A 22,679-nucleotide genomic window follows, 5' to 3' on the forward strand; every position below is an offset into this window, starting at 1 on the left:
CCTTACTAGACCTGGATGAAGGTGGGTGGTCCTTGGACTTCCCACAGGGCAGAGAACCCTGATTGCTTTTTGGGCTGACGAGGGAGGGGGATTTGATTGGGGGAGGGGGAGGGAAAGGGGAGGCGGCGGTGGGGAAGAGACAGAAATCTTTAATAAATAAATAAATTAATTAAAAAAAATTTGGAGATCAGCCCTCTGTCGGATGTGGGATTGCTGAAGATCTTTTCCCATTCTGTAGATTGATGTTTTTGCTTGTTGATCATGTCCTTTGATTTATAGAAACTTCTCAGTTTCAGGAGGTCCCATTTAGTAATTGTTCCTCTCAGTGTCTGTGCTATTGGTCTTATATTCAAGAAGTGGTCTCCTGTGCCAATAAGTTAAAGGCTACTTCACACTTTTTCTTCTGTCAGGTTTAGTGCACCTGGATTTATGCTGAGGTCTTTGATCCACTTGGACTTGAGTTTTGTACATGGCGATAGACATGGATCTATTTGCATTCTTCTACAGTTTGATATCCAATTATGCCAGCACCATTCATTGAAGATGCTTTCTTTTTTCCATTGTACAATTTTTGGCTTCTTTGTCAAAAATAATAATCAACATTTTAGAACTAAGGAATTTCATTCTCAAATTATATTTGAAGGGCAAAACAATTGTCTTATCTTTATTCGCCCCTTTATATAAAGGTGGTAGAAGATAGAACTGAGGTCTTTGGCATTATTTCCAATTTCAGTGGTCTTTCCAACCCAAGGATATGACCCATCTACAGTGTATATCTGACAGTTCTTTATCCCTCCAGGGGAATTTAGAGAACAAGTGTTATATCATATCACTGTGCAGTTGATACTTCCTTCACTGATGTCTTGGCCATCTCACCTTGTTAGTAGAAGCAGATGTGCTAGTCTCTACCTACTTCATGTTAGGCTGGGTCAGTGGTTCTCATACTGTGTGTTCCAAAGTTTCCCCCACCTTTGGGCTATTACAACAGCACATTCATGAACATCTATTTAGGGACATTCGTTGAGTTTTCTCATACACACTTGCCCATTCATTATGAGTACTTCAAGTGAAGTTACTTGGTTGTAAGTACACACATGTTACATTTTACAACTTATTCAACTACTCAGAAGTTGTCTTTTTAAATGCGTACTCTCACACACAGTTTTAGCTCCATTCAACTAACAAGTTGGTTTAGGCTCTCATCCTCTGTTGGCAGCCTCTCTGAGAAGGTAGAGACAATAGTCAGAGCCTTCTGGGTTTTACATCTTCTTGGACAAGCTGGGAATAAGAGCATGACTAATCACAGGGATGCAGTCGGATGCTCAAAAATTGGGTTGTCTTAGACCACATTCTGAGACTAGAGGCAAGGTTTAGTAAAAGCAAACAAGTAAAATATAGTCATCTTTTTAGCATGTACTGTTGGCATTTTTGGCCCATGTCTCATCCAATCATGCCATAGGTTCCAGAACTAAAAAAGAACTGATGTTCTTCATATTGAGTGAGGTAACCTAGACCCATAAAGACAAATATCACATGTACTCATTCATAAGTGACTTTTAGAAATAAAGCAAAGAAAAACCAGCCTACAATTCACAATTCCAGAGAACCTAGACATCAACGAAGACCGTAAGAGAGACATATATGGATCTAAATTACATGGGAAGTAGAAAAAGAAAAGATCTCCTGAGTAAATTGGGAACATGGGGACCATGGGAAAGGTTAGAAGGGGAGGGAAGAGGAAGGGAGGGGAACAGAGAAAAATGTAGAGCTCAATAAAAATAATAAAAAGAAACTGATGTTCCCTCTAGTTTATACCTAGACCTAGGTATTCATATTTACCTCTCCTCTCTTTTAAACAGGACACACTTTGTTAGCCACACTGGCCTCAAGATCATATTGCTCTTCCTGCCTCCGTCTGACAAATGCTAGAAATGTCTTTGCTCCTCTCCTTTTCTCTCCCCTCCCATCCCCTTTCCTACCCTCTCTATCTCTTTCTTTTCCTTTTCATGCTAAGAATTGAACCCAGAGTCTCAAGCATACTACCATTTAGCTCTGCTTTAGTTTCTTTTCTATTTTGATGACAAGAGTCTAGTGATAACGTGTGATTTGGTGAGGATTTAGGGCCCAGGAAGAAGATTTTCCTGGGAACTACTGTGAAGAACAACATTGTGTCTCAGTCACCTTGTGCACAACTTCTGTCTCCCCCACCCCCACTCTCTCTTCAGAACCATCATAGCTACTGTTCTGGAAGGTTCTGTATTTACCTTGTTACTCCAGGCTCTCTCTTCCATCATCTTCACCTGCCAAGCCTTCAATGGACCCAACACTCATTTTGATTTGCTATTGTCTAAGATTTCTGTTTCTTATCCTGACTATTTGAACTGCCATTCAGGATCCTCTAGGATTTCTTCCCAAATTCAACTTTTACAACTGATTTTCTCCCTTTCCCCCTGTTTTTATTTTCCTTTAGCAACACTAGACGGTTTTGTTTCTCTCTTTGTCAATGCAGAACAACCCATACCTTCTAAGTCTGGCTACCCCATGAGGCTTCTATTGTCTTTCCCGTGCTCTGCAAAATCAATGAGACCTTTACTGGGCTGGTAGTAGCACGAGTCAGAACAGGGTGGAGGCTACAGAAGATAGCTGTTGAGGCGATCGTAATCGAAACGGTTGGTGTACGTACAGTCTAGGGCAAGGTTCCGCAGGTTCTAACTGCTGCATGTGTTTTCACATCTACATGCTGAAACAGAATGCGTGAGTGCAATCCACCAACTGCTGTACTAACGTGTTAGGCGGTGGTTACGTCCTGTTCTGCTCCAGTGAGGTCATTCGGTCAGGAAGTGGCCTAACGCATGAGCCAGGCTTTGTGACTCATCGCCTGCGAGGCTGACCCCATCATGACCTCTGGAGAACAGGCCGAGTCTCAGTTCAGAGCTGAAGGTGACACTTCCAGCATATTGCTAGATCGTACAGTCAGTTGATTTCTCAGATAGGAAAAAATGTTTTTTTTTTTACCTAATTTCCTTTGCACATTTTTGTCTGCTCCCCCTTGTGACTCATGGGATACTTTTACAAGCACCTTAGGGGAAGGCAGCCACGTCATCCTGCCGCGACTTTGTTGAAGGTCACTGTCGAGTATTGGAAACAGATCTCTAGACTCTCAGATTCAGCTTTTAGAGTTTCTTTCTAGCGATGAAGATCAGAAGTCAACTACACGCCCAAGAGTCGTAGGTTGATCACGCACATTTAACCAGGTAGTACTGAAACATTATATGGACATTAGCATATGAAGCCTGTGATCATATTGAGAAACAGTTTTCTTTCAATTCTTTCTTTAATAGTAAACCTATGAACACACGGTAACCGCACAGATGAACGGGTTTCATGGCGATAATTCTGCGCGTGTATATATCACTCACTCACTCATCACAGTTCCCCTTCCTTCTCTTTGCCTCTTTCCCCATTCTTCTTTTCCCCTTCCCCATATGCTAATTAACTTAAAAGGGAGAGGGGAGAGACTGATATTTGATCTCAAGGAATGTTCAGAAGCAAACTTGCATGTGAACTTGCTACTAGTTGTAGACACCATGAGCTTGTGAGCTCTTTAGTTTCTGAGGTTTCTTTAATTTCTGACTCTCGAATGGAGGGTCGAGTCCAAGCGTTAACTGCCTGGATTGCTCCTGGTTGCACAGTGGGAGTTGAGCCGAAGATTTCCTTTGTTAATCTGGAGAAGGTGAAAAGGCTTCTACCAACTAAGACAGACCATACATGGCTCTCACAGACAAGAAGTCCCGGATGAGAAAACTTAGAAATGACCCCCATTCCACTTAAGAAGATGGAGTCAAAAAAGCATGAGAATGCTTGTATCTTCTTCCCTCTCTCATTTCCTTCCTTCCTTCCTTCCTTCCTTCCTTCCTTCCTTCCTTCCTTCCTTCCTTCCTTCCTTCCTTTCTTCCTTCCTCTCTCCTTCCCTCCCTCCCTCCTTCTCTTCCTTCTTTTCTTCCTTTTCTTCTAGATTTTATTTTGTTACTTTGTGTGGATGAGTGTTCTGCCTGCACATCTGTCTGTGTACTCTATGTATGCCCGGTGCTTGAGGAGGTGATGAGCCTCCATGCAGGTACTGGGAATTGATTTGGTGTCCTTTGCAAGAACAACAAATACTCTTAACTGCTAAGCAAACTCTCCAGCCCCAAGAATGTGCTTCTTATTCCTTTTGTGAATGGATTTGAATCCTGACTTGTTCTGGCTTCCTGACCTTTAGAGTCTCATCTCATCTGTGGACACGAGACTACCTCTGTCTGATTTTAATAGAATAGAAAAGAGTTTGAAAAAGTGTCAGGTACTGGCCTCATCATGAGGTCACCCTGGAGTTTTGACTGTTTTTTGCCAAATTTGATCTACCCTCAGATGAGCTATCTGAAGTCTCTGACTCTCAAAACCAAAGAGTTTCTCAAGATTAAAAACAAAGAAACGAATAAAACCAGTGTGAGTGTCTGTATGTGTCTGCCTGTCTGCCTACTCATACACATGTGCCTTGGTGCATATGTTGGGGTCAGAAGACCCCTTTTAGGAGTCTGTTCACTTCTACAGTCATGGGTCCTTGGGATCAAATTTAGGTGTTCAGACTTGGTGGCACGCAGCTTTACCTACTGGGTTGTCTCATTGACCCCCAAAACACCTTTAAAGTGTAAAGTGCTCAACATAAAACATTTTGTTGTTATGGAGCGGCTCTATAAATAACATTAACTAAGCTTTTAATTCAGTAAAACTAATACCATAAATTACCTGTGTATTATTCCATTAATCAATAGGTCATGAATCCAACCATAGACTTTCCCTGCTAAGAGAGTGTCTTATAAATTCTTCCAGAGGGTATGATACACAAGCCTTGGTTTCTGGCAATCACTCGCTCTTAACATACAGACTGTATTTTTTTTTTTTTTTTGCTTTTTTTTTTTTTTTCGGTTCCTGTCCTGGAACTAGCTCTTGTAGACCAGGCTGGCCTCAAACTCACAGAGATCCGCCTGCCTCTGCCTCCCAAGTGCTGGGATTAAAGGCGTGCGCCACCACTGCCCGGCTTATTGTACATTCTCGCTTGAGTTTGTTTTGTGTTCTGTATGTATGGTGTGTGCTTGTTTGTGTGTGCACGTGCACATGTTTGTACACGTGTGTGAAAGCCAGAGGTCAACCTTGGACACTGCTCCTTAGGCCCCTTTCAATCTGCTTAAGGTCTCTTTCTGGCCTGAGCTCGCCAGTTGTACTATTCTGCCGAGGGGCGAGTCCCAGGAACCTGTTAATCTCCATCTCTGCAGAGCTGGGATTGCAGGGCAAACATTACTGGGACTGACTTTTGTCATAAGGATTCAGAAAACTGAACTTGGGTCCTCATGTTTGCAAGGGAGGGGCTCCACTGACTGGGCCTCTCCTAGACTCTTCTTTTTTCAGATCTATTACACATAGTTTTGAAAATGCACCATTCTGCCTGGCTCTCCAGTGCTGGCTTCTTCCTCTGATGGTCAGAGGGGCATGACCTGTACAACCGCTCTGACTTGGGTCAACCGTTCTGATTTGGGTTTCATGCGTTCCCCTGCACTGGAGTTAAAGAGCAACATACCCCATTATTTTCTAGCTTAGGGCAGCCTTTTCTTGGCTGGATATGAGATTAGTCACGTGGCCTGGAAGCAGACAGAACAGCCTTTGACATACCGACATTACAGATGAACAAGTGAGCGGAGGCCTCTAGGTGAGTGTCCACATCTGTGAGTGCATGTGTGTGTGCATGCGCATGTATGCGTGTGTCCGCGTGTGCATGCCCTCAAGCATGTGTATGGAGGGTAAAGGTCACCAACCTTAGTATCTTCTTCTCATTTGATCTCTTTCTTGGTGATGGAGACAGGATTTCTCACTGAAACTGGAGCTCACCTGATTGGCTAGAAGAGCTGACCAGGGCGTGGCTGTCTCATTTCCCAGTACTGGGATTACGGGTCCCTGCTACCATATCTAGCTTCTTACCTGGGACCTGGGGCTCTGACATTGGTCCTCATGCCTGGACATCAAGTACTTTCCCCACAGGTCCTCCACAGCTCCCCAACCCTGTGAGTACATCTTTTAAAATCATCGTTAATGGATCATTCATTTCAAATTAAAATTATGTCCATTTTGTCAGGCCTACATCTGTCATCCTAAGACTTAGGAGGCTAAGTCAAGAAGATCCTGAGGCCAGAGCCAGCCTGATCTACAGTGGAAGACTCAATCAGAAAAAAAAAAAAATAAGGGATAAAATGTATGTGTAGACATATGTGTCTCTGGTGATGATTCCTAAGAACACTAAAATTCAAAGTCTAGCTCCTGTAATTTCCATACATGTACTCATGCATACACACACACACACACATACACACACATTCTCATATACACACTCGAATACACAATATATTCATGCACATTCACAGATAAGCACAAACATATACTCATACACACACTCACACACACACACACACACCACACCACAGAGCTCCTTGAGCTACTCTCTGGGTAGATTTGCACTCAGGACGACATTCTGCCCCCACAACCCATAGGTAAATTCTCGCAGAGGGACAGCATGATGNGTGTGTGTGTGTGTGTGTGTGAGAGAGAGAGAGAGAGAGAGAGAGAGAGAGAGAGAGAGAGAGAGAGAGAGAGAGAGAGAGAGAGCACACGTGTACCGTAGTAAGGTTATAGCGGCTGGATGACAACTTGCAGGAGCTGTTTTCTCCTTTTACCATCTGAGTCCTGGGGATTGAACTCAGGTCTTCGGGCTTGCTGGCAAACTGTTTACAACCTGAGTCATCTCTCCCACCCCGTGTTGGGCTTAGCCAGAGTTTATGCTTTGGATGCCATGCTAATGTGGTACTGACTTCCAAGACCTGTGTAGCTTGCTTTGTTAAGTAGAAAAAGAAAAACATACTACTGCATTTGTAGTTTTTATTACAGTCAAGAAATGAATTCTCATAAACGGAATTGCTTAGGCCAGCTTCTAATCAGAAAGTGGAAATTATCTGTGGTAACGTAACCACTAAAACCTGTATACTGTGAAAGCATTTCAATAATTAATGCACGCTTCATCGAGAGTAATTGACAGGAAGGTTAGAAATGTTATGGCCATCTGTATTTGATTTGTACACGAGACTGCTTAAAGGGACAGGCAGGTAACTCTTGCTTTTTGGGTCAGCATGATCTTCTTCCATCTTCTCTAAGTAATAGAACAATTTATTAGAGGTTTTTTTCTTCTCATTGCCTCTCATTCTTAGGCTACAATCCTCCCTGGAGTGTAACATATATATATATATATATGTATATTATGCACACATATACATAAACACATATATAGAAATATATGTGTGTTATATGTTATATACTTTATATGATGTGTTATATGTATTTATATATATAATATGCTTCTCTGTGTGTATGCATATAGAGATACAGTTTACAGTCTTCCCCAAATGATGAACTCTAACATCCTAAGCAATTCAAGGGTATCTTAAGGGCGATATATCTAATGATGTATGAGAGAAATTCCCTCCCGTGTTGTGAATTTATTTGTTCTACTCAGTCCCACCACTTTGAAGATTTATTCTGGCAGTTTTTCCTCTTCTGTGAGTCAGTCTACCTTGCTTGTGTTTGCTAACAAACACCAATAATAGCACTAGGATCTTAATGAGATTGTTATAATTGTACCTATTTGGTTGTGAAATAGAATATTCATATTTATAGATATAACATGGTCATGAGAATACTGAAGGATATCCAAGACGTTCTGAGCACTAAAACCTAAAGGGCATTACATAGTTGTCTAGAACACAGTCCTCACTTAGACCAAAAAACTCATCTAAAAACGCCTTCATCCAGAATCCACTGAGCATTTATCATTGATTAGAATACTAAAAACCGCCTATGTCCCTGGTGGCCTGACTCTTGCAGTCTAATAAGGAAAGCCTCCTCCTAGGCATCTTATACACAACACAAGCCTTACAAAATATAAAACTGAATGGCTGTACAGGGGTCGCACATGACCTCCTCCCCCACCTATATCTCTTGGACTTCCTGTTTTAGGAAAGTGTGCCGCTGTCGATCCAGTCATCAAGGCGCGGACCTAGAGTTAGCCAAGCTGATTCCTGTCCTCCTTCCTCTTCATCACAGCCATTCCTACGCTCTGCAGTGCTAAGTGCTTACTACTGACCGGCTCTGCTTTCCTTCCTTCACCCCTATGGATGACAGCCTATTTCCTAGTCATTTCAGGGAAGGAAGCTGGAACATTGGACAGTACAGACCATCATTTCTTTACTAGATACATGCTGTAGACTGTTCCCAGAACGATTCTTTAACCATCAAAGTGCCACTAAGATGGTCCCAGTTCTTTGTAGACATTCTCCCTGTGATATTGCAGTAACTGCCTTGCAGGCAAAACTTCCATCATGCTATACAAGGTAGAGCTTTGCTAGTATGGGCTGAGCCTGGCATTGCAATGACAATTCTTGCCGTGTAGCCCACTCTCGAGTTACATGAACCTAGAAATGGCATCTACCCATGCCCAGTAACCAGCATTTTTCACTTCCCATATCATTAAACGTATCTTTATTGCCAGACCTACTTAGATTTATGTGATTGAACACAAAGCTGCTATGTGTCAAGATGACTTGTGGCATGCTAAAAGCAAGTTCACACACTGTATTTTGATTTTAAATCCAGCATGTTTATAGCTGAGAATAACATATTAATACATAAGCTATATAAATATTTTAAATGTTGGGCGATAGGCCTTTGCAAACAAGTCAGCTCAGTGTTTATGAGAGATGGATAAAAGATTTTTTGAATGGTGAGGTGCATATTTTACAAGATTTGGTATAAGAAATAAATGTTGGCTTTGGAGATGGGTGGATAGATATTTTAAGGTCAACCATTTGGTTGGGCCTGGTCCTGATCTCCAAGGCCTGAGGTGATGCGAAGGCGGGAGTGTCTGGCAACAGCCTTGGAACACTGTGTGCCGGAGGAGGGTTGGTACCCAGTAAGGTGGCTGGAAGAGACAATGATACAGTGACAGAGAACAGGAAGAGGGTAAATAGAGGTACTAAGAAGGGCAAACATGTTAGATGTGCCAAGATGACTGTGCCTGAGAAATGGAAGAATGTTTCCTGATGGAACAAGCAGAGAAAAAAATGTCACACAGTGCCACAATACACGGGAACACATAAAGACGAAGCTGAAGTTGAAGAGGATAGTAATAGCACCTAACCCATGGCATTCACAAGAATAATGCTTAACTCCAGACCACAGATGCATAGCATTAACGATAAGGCAAGAAGGAGCTTCTAAGCACCTTCATGTATTAAGCATTTGGTCTTAACTATGCTCCACCTGACCTACCTCTTATGGCTATACAAATGTGTTATATAAATGTTTCTTAATATACATCCTCTTTTAAATAATAAAATAGCAATTAATAATAAAAGTAACCAAAATTATAGCTCTTAATAATAGCCCCAGAGCATGCTTGAGGCCCCACAGTTTGTCAGAGGAGAACTGGGGTTAGAGCTTGGTTATCTGGCACTCAAACTCCCTCTGAGAGAGCTGTTGTCAAGATGGAAAGGGATGGAGCCGAGGCTCCTCCTGTCTGGATTGTACCTGTAAAGGCATGTCCTAGAGTTGGCAAATGCCTCTCAGAGCAGAAGAGTTCTGATCAAGGACACTAGAGAACCAGATTGAGGCTGTGTCACCGTCTGACCATTACTGCCCCCAATACATGGAAGTCACCTCTTTAGCCCTCTCTGCTCTGACTGGATGGGGAAGTCAATTTCCAAAGCGGTTGGGTGTAATGTTTCTTAGCAAAGGAAGAACATTTAAAAACCGAGCCAGTGGAAATGGAATTACTGTGGAAAGATTTAAAATAAATTTTAGCTGGGCAGTGGTGGTGTATAATGTTAATTTCAGCAATTGGGAATCAAAGGCAGGAGGATCTCTCTGAGTTCGAGGCCAGCCTGGTCTACAAAGCGAGTTCTAGGCCATCCAAGGCTGTTACACAGAGAAGCCCTGTCTTGAAACATAGATAGATAGATAGATAGATAGATAGATAGATAGATAGATAGATAGATACAAAGGGGTTAAGATTCAGAAGTGAGGTCTTACTTCCTTGACATTTTTCCGGGTTCCTTCCTTTTCCCTCTTTCCTTTCTTCTGCTTTGCTGTGAGTTCTTTATATCTTTGAAATACCAAGAATACTTGTGAATAGATGAGAAGATGAAAAGATGCCAAACATACAAAACTATATATTTTAGGAGAGGAAGTTTGTTTCCTAATTTTCTGAGAAATTGCCATACTGATAGCCAAAGGGGCTGTACTAATTTGCACTCACACCAGCAATGCAGGAGTGTTCCCTTTATCCCACAACCTCTCCAGCACAAGTTGTCATCAGTGTTTTTGATCTTGGCCATTCTTAGAGGTGTAAGATGGAATCTCAAAGTTGTTTAGATTTGAATTTCTCTGATGACTAAGGATGTTGAACATTTCCTTAGGTATCTTTCAGCCATTCTAAAATTCCTCTGTTGAGAGTCCTCTGTTAGGTCTGTACACCATTTTTTAAAATGTGTTATTTGTTCTTTTGATGACCAGTTTCTTGAGTTCTTTATATATTTTGGAGATCAGACAGCTGTCTGATATGGGGTTGGTGAAGATATTTTCCCATTCTGTAGGCTGTTGTTTTGTCTTGTTGACCCTGTCCTTTGCTTTACAGAAGCTTTTCAGGTTCAGGAGGTTCCATTTATTAATTGTTTCTCTCAGTGTCTGCATCACAACCTCTTTAATGTGATTCTGTCACCAAAGGCAATGACAAATGGCTTGTCATTGAGGTAGAGCACACAGAAGAGATGGAGAGGTGAAAGAAAAGATAATAGGTGTTCTCAATGTTGTACCATTAAAACATCATGAATATCTTTGGGTCCTTAAATCACAATTTCTAAATTAATATATTCATCAGGTGAATCAGAAGAAAAGATGTAATTCACGCCGGCAAATGGTTTAGAGATCCAGAAGAAGAAATAAATGGAAATACGTCATACCGCGACCACCAAGACCCAGGAGCAGAAGGTGAGTGGTTGGGAGGAAATTTAACAAGCCCACAATAGGCTCAGAGGAAAAGAGGAGAAGCAGCAGAAGCAGTCACCAAAGCCTAAGTGGAAGCCCAGATCTCTGAACTAAGGGATGTTAACTTTTTGGAAACAAGAGTTGAGTCAGAGACAAGATTATTCTCTCCAGGAGAATAAATAAAAGAATGAAAGAATGGAAAGGAACTTGAGTCAATAACAAAACAAATAACCCATAGGAAGCAACAATAGAAAAATATAAAAGGAAAAAAAATAAAGTATAGGTTGGAGAAATGGAATAGACCAGTCATTATATATAATGTGAATGGATATAACTCTCTATGAAATATCACATCAGACTGAAAACAGAATTTATCATATGCATTAGATTCCTAGCTACAACAGGTAAAATACTATGAAGAAAGGTTGGACAGAGGTAGCCCAGAGGATTGCATATGAGAACAAAAATCAAAGCAAAAAAAAAATTCAAATTTGAAAGAATCTCAAGACAGATTTCAATTCTTTTAAAATGTCCACAAAAGATGCTGTGTAATGGAAAGTGTCATAGCTCATTAAGGAAGAATACTGAACAATATAGCAGCCCAATATGAAAAATTAAATTGCAAGAACTGTGATAACAGACAATAGTTAGGTTGGGATTGTTTTGTCGATCATTTTTCAGAACTAAGAAAACTAAGAATTAAGGACAGATGAAGGAAGATGCAGTGAATTTGAGCCCGATGATCAATTGTGCAAACTGCACACAAGACAACACATACAAACATGTGAGTACACATTCCTACACAGAACATTTAGAATCTCACCTTGGGCTCAAAAAGCATTTGTACAAGTTAACAGGTAGCTTGAACCTGATCATGCCATGTGTGTACGCCACAGTATCTGAGTTCATATGTGAATCATTCCTGTTGTATCTAGAAGAAACAGTATCTCCTTGAAGTCTTCTACTACCTGTGGCTCTTATAATCTTTCCATTGTCTCTTAGATCTCTGAGCCTTAAGTGGAGGAGTTTGATGAAGACATCCTATGTAGGACTGAGTACTCCAATGTCTCACACTCTCTCAGTATTGTTCAGTTGTAGGTCTCTGTGTTAATCCCCAGGAAGCTTCTGCAAGAAGAAGCTTCTCTTATGTGGGCTGAGTAAGGCATTGATCTACAGGTATAGAAAAATGTCATTAGGAGCTATTTAATTGCTATGTTCTTTAGCAGAATAATAGTATTGGGTTTTCCTCTAGGCCCATGAGCTATCTAGTCTCAGGTTCTTGGCCACCCAAGCAGTGTCAGGGATGGGTTCCACATCATGGGGTGGGTCTTAAATCTAGTCAGAAAGTGGTTGGTTACCTCTATAACATTCGTGCCACTATTACACCAGTTTATCTTGCTGGCAGGCCACTGTTATAGGTTGCAGGATTTGTAACTGTGAGATATTGGTGATTATCTTTCTCCTCTGGTATCATACTGATTACCTTTTAGTACTATAAATGTTAGTCGGTAGGGAGGAAGCTTCTAGTTAGGCACCAGTTCAATTTCTCTACTAACAACACACATTTTTTAAATTTTTTTCAAGACAGGGTTTCTCTGTGGACCAGTCCTAGTTGTCCTGGAACTCACTTTGTAAACCAGGCTGGTCTTGAACTCACAGATATCAGCCTGCCTCTGCCTCCTGAGTATTGGGGTTAAAGGCATGTGCCATCACCACCCGGCTAACAACACACTTTTAAGGACAGGTTCTGTAATTAAGCAATAAATGACCATATTATCAAACTAAACCATCAATATATGTAACATGTAAGATTGTAACAGGAATAGTAGATATAGTTTATTACTGCTGAGCATGAGTATATTCTAATCACTACAGTTGTAATAGCTTAGCTAATCCTAATGTGTGCAAGCAATGGGCAAGGGTTCTAACCAGTTATAATATGGGTGATGGTGGTTAGTGGGCGCTGAAACTCAAGTTTCTGGTGGCTTGGATATTGCAGTAGTTGGAAAGAGGCAAGGGTAGACATGGAGCAAGGGGATGAGATAATCTAGCATTAGGCCAAGACAGTAGTCCCTTCTACTTTTTGATCAAAGGCTTGATTTTTCTGCTTTTTAGAATGTTTTTGTTCAAACATGTTTTGAGAATTTCATTCAACGGATTTTGAATATATTTGTGTTTCAGTTCCTCTAAACTGATCCACTCCTGCTTCCATACCCACACTGCAAAACACACACACACACACACACACACGCACGCACGCACGCACGCACGCACACACACACACACACACAAAATTCCAACACTGAGTTCAATTTTTTCTGCCTATATATTCTTCCACATATGTCCATCCACAGGAGCATCATTGCCCTACTAGAAAGCACACCTTTAAAGAAAACCCACTCTCCCTTTCCTAGATTTCAGTTGCCAACAACTCCTCAGATAGAGGTGAGATGGTGTGCTTACCTCTCTTCTTCATTCTGGGCTTTGGTATGTGCATGCTGACAAATGGCTGGGGAATATTCTTTACAAATGTTTACCCTTATATTTCTTCACTTTGTAGGATGCAACCGAAGCAAGGAGCATTTAGTAAGACGCAATTGGCAGGACCTTCACTAGGTGCCGTGAGTACCATGCAATTTAAGGGTTTTTGATCAGGGAGTTAATATAGGGACACACATTTGAATATCTGTCTATAGAATGTCTTCCCTTCCATCACTGACCAAAGAGTAGAAACCAACATTTTTAAAGGGAATTTTGTAAGCTCACTTAGAGAACCTTGTTGTTTAAATTGGTTGCAAATATCCACTTCAGACAAGACAACTTGGCAATTTTAAGCCACTTCATGAGCCTACAGCTGCAGACATTGCTTCAACAGTCATTAGATTGGTTGTACTGTGGTGATTGCAGAGGCACACGCACAGTGGCTGGGAAGCTATCTGTGACCCCTGATTTTTTTAGCTGTCTTAGCTGGACCCTTGTCTGCTGGGTGTTCCATCTCTGAGTGAAGTGTCTTCTCATCTCACCCACACGGACATTTTTTTTTCCAAGTCAGCACAGCTCTAATTGAGTCCCTGGAATCCTACGGGAAGTAGGACACAGGACATGGTATCAGAACAGGGAGGAGCCCTTTGGCTAGGCTTTGTCACAAATAGTCTTCTTCCCTTGCCCAAGGATGCTTCCTGCTTCCTCTGTGGCTGGCACAGCCTGAGACTCACTTTTGAGGATTTCACTTTGGTTTACCTTGAGAGAGTGGTTTCTCCAGTCCACGTCTGGAGCCTCCAGAACTGGACACCTTTTTCTAATCAGGAGAGTCGTCTGTGACGACAAGCGAGCAGCAGTGCAGGGTTCTGTCTAAAAGATTCCGCGAAGGAAATTTAAACAAAGCAAATCAGGGCCACCTCAGATGCAGGACTCTGTTACTTAACAAGTCGGAATGATCGCTATTAGGTCAGTGACTGTAAGTCTATCCTATAAACACAGATTACAAGATTTAAACAGGAGCTTTGCCTCACACTAGAGTGATGTCAGCAGCCAGGGTGGGAGCTGCCCTGCCATTTCTGTTTCATCATTTAAAGAGACAGTATCCAGCCTTCGAGCCTACATCTATCACATGGACATATTGATTTCCTTTCTAGAGAAACACATATTTCTTCCCTCACGCTGGAAAGATAAATCTGACAGCTTTTAATCAAACGTAGTTACTCAGAATTGTAGCAGTGTGCAGGGCACCACACGTGAAACAAAACATAGCCGCTTCTAAAGGAGGAGTTTTGTGGATGGATTATTTGTAGACAATGATTGTATTAGCACACATGTCTAAAAACACTTGTATACACACAGAGGCAGTAGTAAAACCAGTTTAACACTATTATTCTTATACTGTGATCAACAAATGTGGGCTTAATTAGCGTTTCAGCTGTATCTGGGCTCTGGGGCTGGGACTATGGCTCAGTTTGCAGGGTGCTAGCTGAGCATGCTCGCATCCCTAGTTCAGTCTCCAGGACCTCTTAAAACCAGTGTGCCTGTACATGCCTGTAATTCCAATACTCATGAGGCAGAAGCGGGAGATTAGAAGACCCCAGTTATCCTACCAACTAAGCTCCAAGGCCCAGGATATAGGAACCCCTCTCTAAATCAAAGCAAAATACCTAAGCGACGCCACACTGCTTCCAGCTTCTCTGTGAGCCTGTGAGCATGTGTGTTGGGGTCTTTAAAGAGGAAGTCTCTCCCAAGATGTCACCTGGCTTCCAGGGGAATGCCACAAAACAGTGACACTGGATTTTGAAGCGCCACTGTGGTGTCTCTCCTTCAGCCAGCTCTTCTCTCTTTGCACTGCGTTCTGTTCAGCCCTCAGCTGTGCTCTAACCATGTCTGCTCGGGAGCATTTGCATTCCTTCTCTCAGCAGCTCTGAGTGGCTCTTGCTGTTGCTTTCAACACATCTGAGGGGAGCTGAGATAGTTTTCTTCTGAGCGTAGAGGGGCATTTACGCTGATGATATTAAGACGATATTCAAGAATCAGTGGGAAACAGAGAGACTCAAAACCAACAAGGCTTGGTGCTTTTGCCTCTTGCATTGATTAGTTTGGCTCCCATCATTATTGGTGGCTTGCGGGTTGGTTTTAAATGGTAACTTTAGATATATCTAAGTCCTCTTTCCTCCGAAGTATAAAAAAAATGATTGCATTTCCAATGATGGAATTCAAATAATGAAATTTCTCATTCTGGATGCATCATGTTCACATCCACTAGCCATCTCCCGCCTTAGGACAAGTATCTTATGCCAGCTAATTATTTTAGGTAAAATTAAAAAAAAAAAACAGAATCTATACCATAAATTGGAGCATAGCAAAGCCACCTAAAGCCTTGTATAAGCATGTCATCATTTAAGAAGTTTGTTAATTCACATTTGATTCCCATAATTTTGATAATATATTGATATGTGATTTAAGGAGAATCACGTATTGAGAAGAAACCTGTTAAGGAAAGGGTACGGCCTACAGAGTGACATGCTGTGCAGGAGCAGAAAGAATTAGTTTCTTTGGGCAAAACCAGCAAATGATTTTCCTTTTGAGACGGGAGCTTTAGAAGTCTAACCACAGTATGTGGACATTGTAGTTTCTAAGTCTCTAAAACTTACAAGTGTGTGTGTGTGTGTGTGTGTGTGTGCGCGCGCGCGCGTGCGTGCGCGCGTGCGCGCGTGATTATATCCTGTCTGTCAATTCTCCTGCAAGGAGTTCCTGAGGTTCTACCAACACCTGGCGAGAGCACACAGACTCAACATGTGTCCCATGTTCCATCTAGAGGGTCCTTCTGAGGGGTGCAAGTAAGAGTGAAAGTGTGGAGGTAGCATGGCTGGTCGGAGGTGTCTCGCCAGAATGTATGTGTATGTATGTAAATGTATATATGTATATATACATATATATATATATGTATATATATACATAAATGAGAGGCTGACATTGAATTTTAAGAGAAATAGATAGTAGATGAAGGGCTTAAAGTAAAAGGTAAGAGAAGAAGTCCACAAAATGGGTCGACTCATTCCTTTAGATAATATGATGCCATCTTTAACCTCCAGCCATGGCCTCAGTGACTAAACATTTGTCCCAATTCCTGCCCAGCTGGTAGTGTTTGAAATTTTAGCCCCAAGTGAAAGGCCATTCTGACCCAGAAAACATGTGATTCCTTCCTGAGAGAGAGCTTGTGATTCTCTAAACCATGATTTTCAGTGTTCCCATGTTCCCCTCCACAGTTGCCAAGTAAAGCCTTTCTCACACAGCTCCAGCTATACTACAGACACTTTATCCATCCAATAATTAATAATTTACAGATATTCACTACAATTCCAGCTCCATCGTCTATCTTAAAGAAGAGGAAATTGTCAAAATTTTTCTTTTGGGGACTGGTTTTCCACTCAGGGGTTAATCCTTGGAACTTCCTCAAAGGTTGTCGTAGCTTCCTTCAATGTAATCCAAAACGTGACATCTCCTTAAGCCCTCACTAACATTGAGACATGAAAGCCCTGGAGCTGGTCCTTAGCTTGGCCTCAACTAGATGTTTGACCTTAGAGATGTTACTACCACATTTAAGCTTGAACTTTCTTTAAATTAAATATATATATTGTTGTGTGTGTGCATGCATGTGTTTGTGTGTATGCGTGTGTGTGTGCGCGTGTGTGTGTGTGTTTGTACCACAAAGTGTAAATGTGGAGGTGAGTGGAAAACTTTCAGGAGTCAATGTCTCCTTCCGCCATGTGGGTCCTGGGTCTTCAAGCACCACTACAAGATCCTTTACCTGCTGAGCTATGTCACTAACCCATGCCTGAGCTTTCTCAGGACAATAGCAATGCTGGTTGCAAAATGGTGTGCACTGATGTGCACACCAACAACAGGGTTGGGGGTGTGGGGGATGGCTGGGTGGGTAATAGCATTCTCACACAGTTCTGTTGCCCTGGTCTTGGGTTGCCATAGCCCCAGTAGCAGCTCGACACAGTGGTGCAATCTTCTGCAAGGCCATTGCACGAGACACAGAATCTGCAGAAAATCCCATTCCTTCAATGAGCAGAAAGGTGAGGGACTACCAGCCTCTGAAGCTTGATGTCTGAGCTCTGTGTGCACGCTTGCACCTTCCCACACTAACACACAGGGCACATGACAAATACAAAGCATGCATGTAGACATGTAATAGGAAGCTGAATAATGACGTAACTGTGAACCTTAGATTTTGTCCTTGTGTCTGTCTCTCTTTCTTCCTTTGCATTCTGCTCGTTTTGCCAGGAGTCTCCAGATACAAACATTTGCCAGATTCTTGTGCCCCTTCCTTGCTTTCCTACCTAGCACACACCCTCTTTGTCGTATTATGGATTATTTTGAATTTTGAGCCTGAGAACTTGAAGAAATGACGTCCGTGAAGCAGAGTGACTTCTAGGACAGAGGAAGCCCCTCCTAGGTGTTCAGTATCCTAAACTTCTACTCTGAGAGAGCAAACGACATCCATTCCTGTCCAAAGCACCCACCTTTCCCCAAGATTAGTTATTTCGCTGGCTCACTACACGGCTAGTAATTCAGGGATAATCATGTTACCAAGATGCCATTTAATCTCTGTTTGGCATATCTCGAGTTTTCATCTTCATTAATAGAGCCATCAAAGTTTCATTGGTTCTGACTGGTGCAGGACAGACCAGTGATTCCTGGGGTGGGGGCTGCAGCTTTCATGGGGAGCCTCTGGTTGCCAGATGGCAGGTGCTAATCTGCTTGCTGCAGGGATGGGGGGGTTAAGCTTGCCTGGCCCCCAGCCAATGGGGCTTGTGCTCCCCTCTGATTAATACAACGGCCTTGGGGCTGGTATCTGCTCTCTGATGCCTACATAAAGACTCTGGAGGAATGGATGCCTGGGGAATGGAAGGAATTGCTTTCTGGTCTCCCTATGAAAAGGATCCTTAATGGTGTCCTTGATGCCCCTGCTCTAGGCCATTAGAGAATAAGATCCTGTGAATGGGTAGCAGGATACAGGGCAGGGAGGCCAGCCTGGGAATCGGGGAAACATGGCCCTGAACTCTGACTCCACCAGTTAACTACTGTGTTAATTTGTTCTCTCTTTCTATAATGACATTCCTGAGGCTGGGGTATCAAAAAAAAAAAAAAAAAAAAAAAAAAAAGGACTTTCTTTAAGCCAGTGTTAGAGGATTCCGGACAGCACAGCATCAGCTCCAATGAGGGCTCCTGGCTGTATCACCCATGGCACAGGGCATCAGAGCAATGGCGTGCTTTTCAAGAGAGATCATCTGACAGACAAAAAGCTGGAATGAGGAGAGGAGACCATCTTGAGGTCCCTCTAAGCTCCACATCTTAAAGCCCACCACAGCTCAGCATCACTCCATTAAGGACCAAACTCACAGCACATAGCCAGCCTCCCAGAACACTCGTAATAGTCAACAGCAACTATATGGATGGATGCTGTCGCTTCACCTCTTAGAGCTTCATATCCCCCATTCGCACCATGCTATAACCTTGATCATATTGGCACAGTGGGGGTGCCGCAGACTGGTCAAGAAGAGAGCCAGATAAAGTCCAATCCTTGGACCCCTGGTTCAGCTGTGCCACTGGGAAAGCCAAGAGAAGCTCTTCCTCACGTCCTCCAGGACCCTGAGGACATCTCTCCCAGGCATGGATGTGGTCACGAGGATGAAGACCCATGATTGGTAGGGTGGATTCTGAGATGTACAGGAAATAACCACCAAACACCATGCATCAATTTGAAGGAGCGTTCATAAGTGTCAAAACCTGTCGTGATGGTGCGTGTTAAGTGTGCACGTGACAGAATCTAGAAACACCTGGGAGATGGCCTTTTGGTGTGCCCATGGTGTATTATCCTGATTGCATGAGTTGAGATAGCAGGGCACACCTGTATGGGTGGAGCTCTTCCTGCCTGGGCTGGGATCCTAGACTGTGTAAATCGGAGACAGTGAGCCAAGCTCTTCTGCTGTCCTCTGTGTCTTTGTTCTTTATTATGTGACTAACTACCTCAGGCTCCGGCCACAGGGACTTCCGACAATGATGGACCACATCAGCGATCTCCGAGCACAAAGAAACCTCTTCCTCTCTTACGCTGCTTTCGTCAGAGTATTTTATGGCAGTGACAGGAAACGAAGTCAAGGGACTTGCGTTAGGTGGGAGGGACGTAAAAGGAAAGAGAAGAAAGTCCGTGCTACCTGTCCACACAAGATGAGGAAATCCTGTTTTTCAGGAGGGCACGCAGATTGATGGCTTCTCGTTCTTCAGTAGCTCTAGTGCTTGTAGGCTAAGAGAGGTCAGAGAAAGGGGAAAGGTGGGGGTGGATCAGCAAATGAAAGGCTGTCCAATGATGGTGCCCTATGGAGGGAATCATTGAGGCCTCAGTCCTTATTCTGTTATCCTGGGGTCAAAAAGTATCATAGACATGCTAGTGAGAAGGAAAAATTTCAAGAGGAAACTCTATGGTAATGCAGTGGGGGCTTTAGGCTCAGGGCACTGCATCTGGCATGGCACGTGCTCTCTGTGGCATGGTGCCCAGTCTCCTCTCTCTCTCTCTCTCTCTCTCTCTCTCTCTCTCTCTCTCTCTCTCTCTCTGGCTCTCACTCTCTGGCTCTCTCTGTCTCTGTCTCTGTCTCTGTCTCTGTTTCTGTCTCTGGCTCTCACTCTCTGGCTCTCTCTCTCTCTCTCTCTCTCTCTCTCTCTCTCTCTCTCTCTCTCTTCCTCCTTTCACTAGGAAGAAGTCTTAGGATCAATACAAGACTGGAATGAAGCAGAATGACCCGAGAGCTTCTGTCCATCCTATCCAACTCTTTATCTTTCAGACTCTAGTTGCCTGAATGCATTTCCCTAGTCGTTCTCATTTCTAATAGCAGACTCTTTCTAAAATTTTTATTTATGTCTTTATTTATTTCGTACTTGATCCCCATGGAGCCCTCAGAAGTTGTGATGCTCATCCTTGTTCAATCAGTTGAGAAGTTTCTGGATTTGCATCTGTTTGGCCTTGTAATGAAGTATTGCCACACATGCAGTCATGGGAACTTTGTTTTTAGGAAGGCAGGAATATACTACAGTGTAAGCAAGGGCTATGGAGGACCCCATCACTTCAGAGTCTCTGAGAAATTATCAATGTGCAGTGGGAAGCACTTGGTTTGTATCCACTTGATAATTTATGTTGTTGTTATTTTAAGTATGAGCGTAGGTTTATTGGAATGATGTCTTTGTCACCCTGGTGATGATAGTTATCACAAACTCCAGTGAAGAAGGAAGTTTCCCCCAGTGACATCATCCACAAAAACTTTATCCCATTGAAATAAATAAAACAATAAAATAAGAGGGCAAAAATAAAGGGCATAACTTCAGGAGGAGGATGAATGATTTACTCAGTTCTTATTTTGGAAGCTAAACCTTGAAATAACACTGAAGATGAAAATCTGTTGGAAAGATCTGGGCTAAGGGAGACTAAACCTATTCACTCTACTATTTATATGAGTACCTCCTCCTGTGTGTGTATTTTCCTTTCTTTCCTCCCTCTTTCCCTTTCCTCCTTCTTGGTGGACCTATAGGATGCCTCACTGGGTTGAAGGCAGTGATTTGCTCAGGGATGAAGGGAGCATGCAGGGCAGACCAATCCAGAGCTTCCTGGAGAGAAGAGTTCTCATTTCTAGAATACCCACATGCAGTCAATGACTGGCGATCTAGCGGCCCTGACCCGGAAGGGGTTGGTGAACAGAGCGAAGAGAAGGGCACAGAGCAGGAACAAGGGACAGATGTCTGGAACGACTTGGCCGAGTGCCTGGATTCCGTCATGCCGAGTGCTAAAACGCTCTAGCCTCCTGTCTTGTAGAAACTAGCATGTTCTTCCTTTTAGTTTGAGTTGGTTTGGGTTGGCTTTTTGTCCCTTACAAATACAATATTTCTGGATAATACTCAAAGCTAGGGACACGAATATAATTATACTAGCAAATATGTGCTTGTTCATCAGACATTAGAACTTGCTTGCCTTATAACAGGGCTAGCCTCTGACAGCAAGATCACATGACAGACACCTTTGAGTTATTTCAGATAAGGAGAATAAATCTCCGTGAAAAATTAAAAAATACTTGTCATATTACGTAGCTGAGTTTATATGTATATATTCATATTTATGTATGTGTACCCATATGCCTTTTTTTGGATTACATTTATTGATAGATGGGGTTCACTTTTTTCTTCAATGTCCAAAAACTAATGTGGTTCTGTCTTAGATCACTTGTATCCCATACTGTCACCAGACAGAAGTGACTCATGAATTCTCTACCAACATTTTTGTTTGTGACTGCATTTGCATCAGGGCATGAAGAACTTCCACACCTAGAAGCTGACCTCTATGACCTTAGGCAATTTGCCCAACCGCTCAGTGCTTTTCAGTGTTTATTATCAAAATGGAGATAATAATAGTAATTATTTCAAACGATTGTTATTAAGTAATAAATAAGCAACTACACACCAGGTACCTGAAATAAGTGGGTAAGCGATGGGAATTGCGATCAACTTTGCTATTGCTAGCATTTTGGTTACGCAGACCTCTTCCCCGGGGGTGTGAAGCACTTGCGTGCACATGTGAAAAAAATGAAGCTACATGGCGCACAGTCACATTCTCAAGTATTCACGTCATATTCGCTCTCTTGTAGGCCAATCAGAGTGGAGAATTTTATCCCCCCTTCAAAGATTTCTTTTCAGCAACAACCACGGAATACAGTAGCACATGTGAGTGCCTGGGAAACACATTTATTTCTGCAGAAGAGTTGAAAAAAAAATGCCTTTTACATAAACTGTGGTCTGGTCTTCCTGAATGCCTTTAATCAAGATGGGAAGCATCCTGGTTTCAAACTCTGGTTACAGCTGTTATCCTTGCGAGCAGACCTAATTACGGGAGATGGAATGGTATTTTGACAAGTTTCTTTCTCTTTTACTTCACTTATCACTAGGACTCAAAAAAGTCTGATGCCAGCCCAGTTTTCTATGTCGTTGGTTGTTTAAAACAGTTTAAAAGTTAGACCCCCCCTGAA

General features: G+C 42.5%; 1 long non-coding RNA gene across 1 annotated transcript in view; it reads left to right on the forward strand.

Moving 5' to 3' along the window:
- The window catches only part of LOC126505958 (uncharacterized), an 85,673-nt gene that overhangs the window by 24,718 nt on the left and 38,276 nt on the right, over window positions 1-22,679 (forward strand). Inside the window, exons 2-4 of the long non-coding RNA XR_007593036.1 lie at window positions 11,012-11,121; window positions 11,800-11,902; window positions 13,679-13,739. This is a non-coding gene — a long non-coding RNA (uncharacterized lncRNA). The remainder of the gene's footprint in view (window positions 1-11,011; window positions 11,122-11,799; window positions 11,903-13,678; window positions 13,740-22,679) is intronic.

Source organism: Alexandromys fortis, unplaced genomic scaffold (genome assembly GCF_014885135.2).
Source record: "Alexandromys fortis isolate MF-2015 unplaced genomic scaffold, M_Fortis_MF-2015_v1.1 scaffold_67, whole genome shotgun sequence".
Classification (NCBI taxonomy): Eukaryota; Metazoa; Chordata; class Mammalia; order Rodentia; family Cricetidae; genus Alexandromys; species Alexandromys fortis.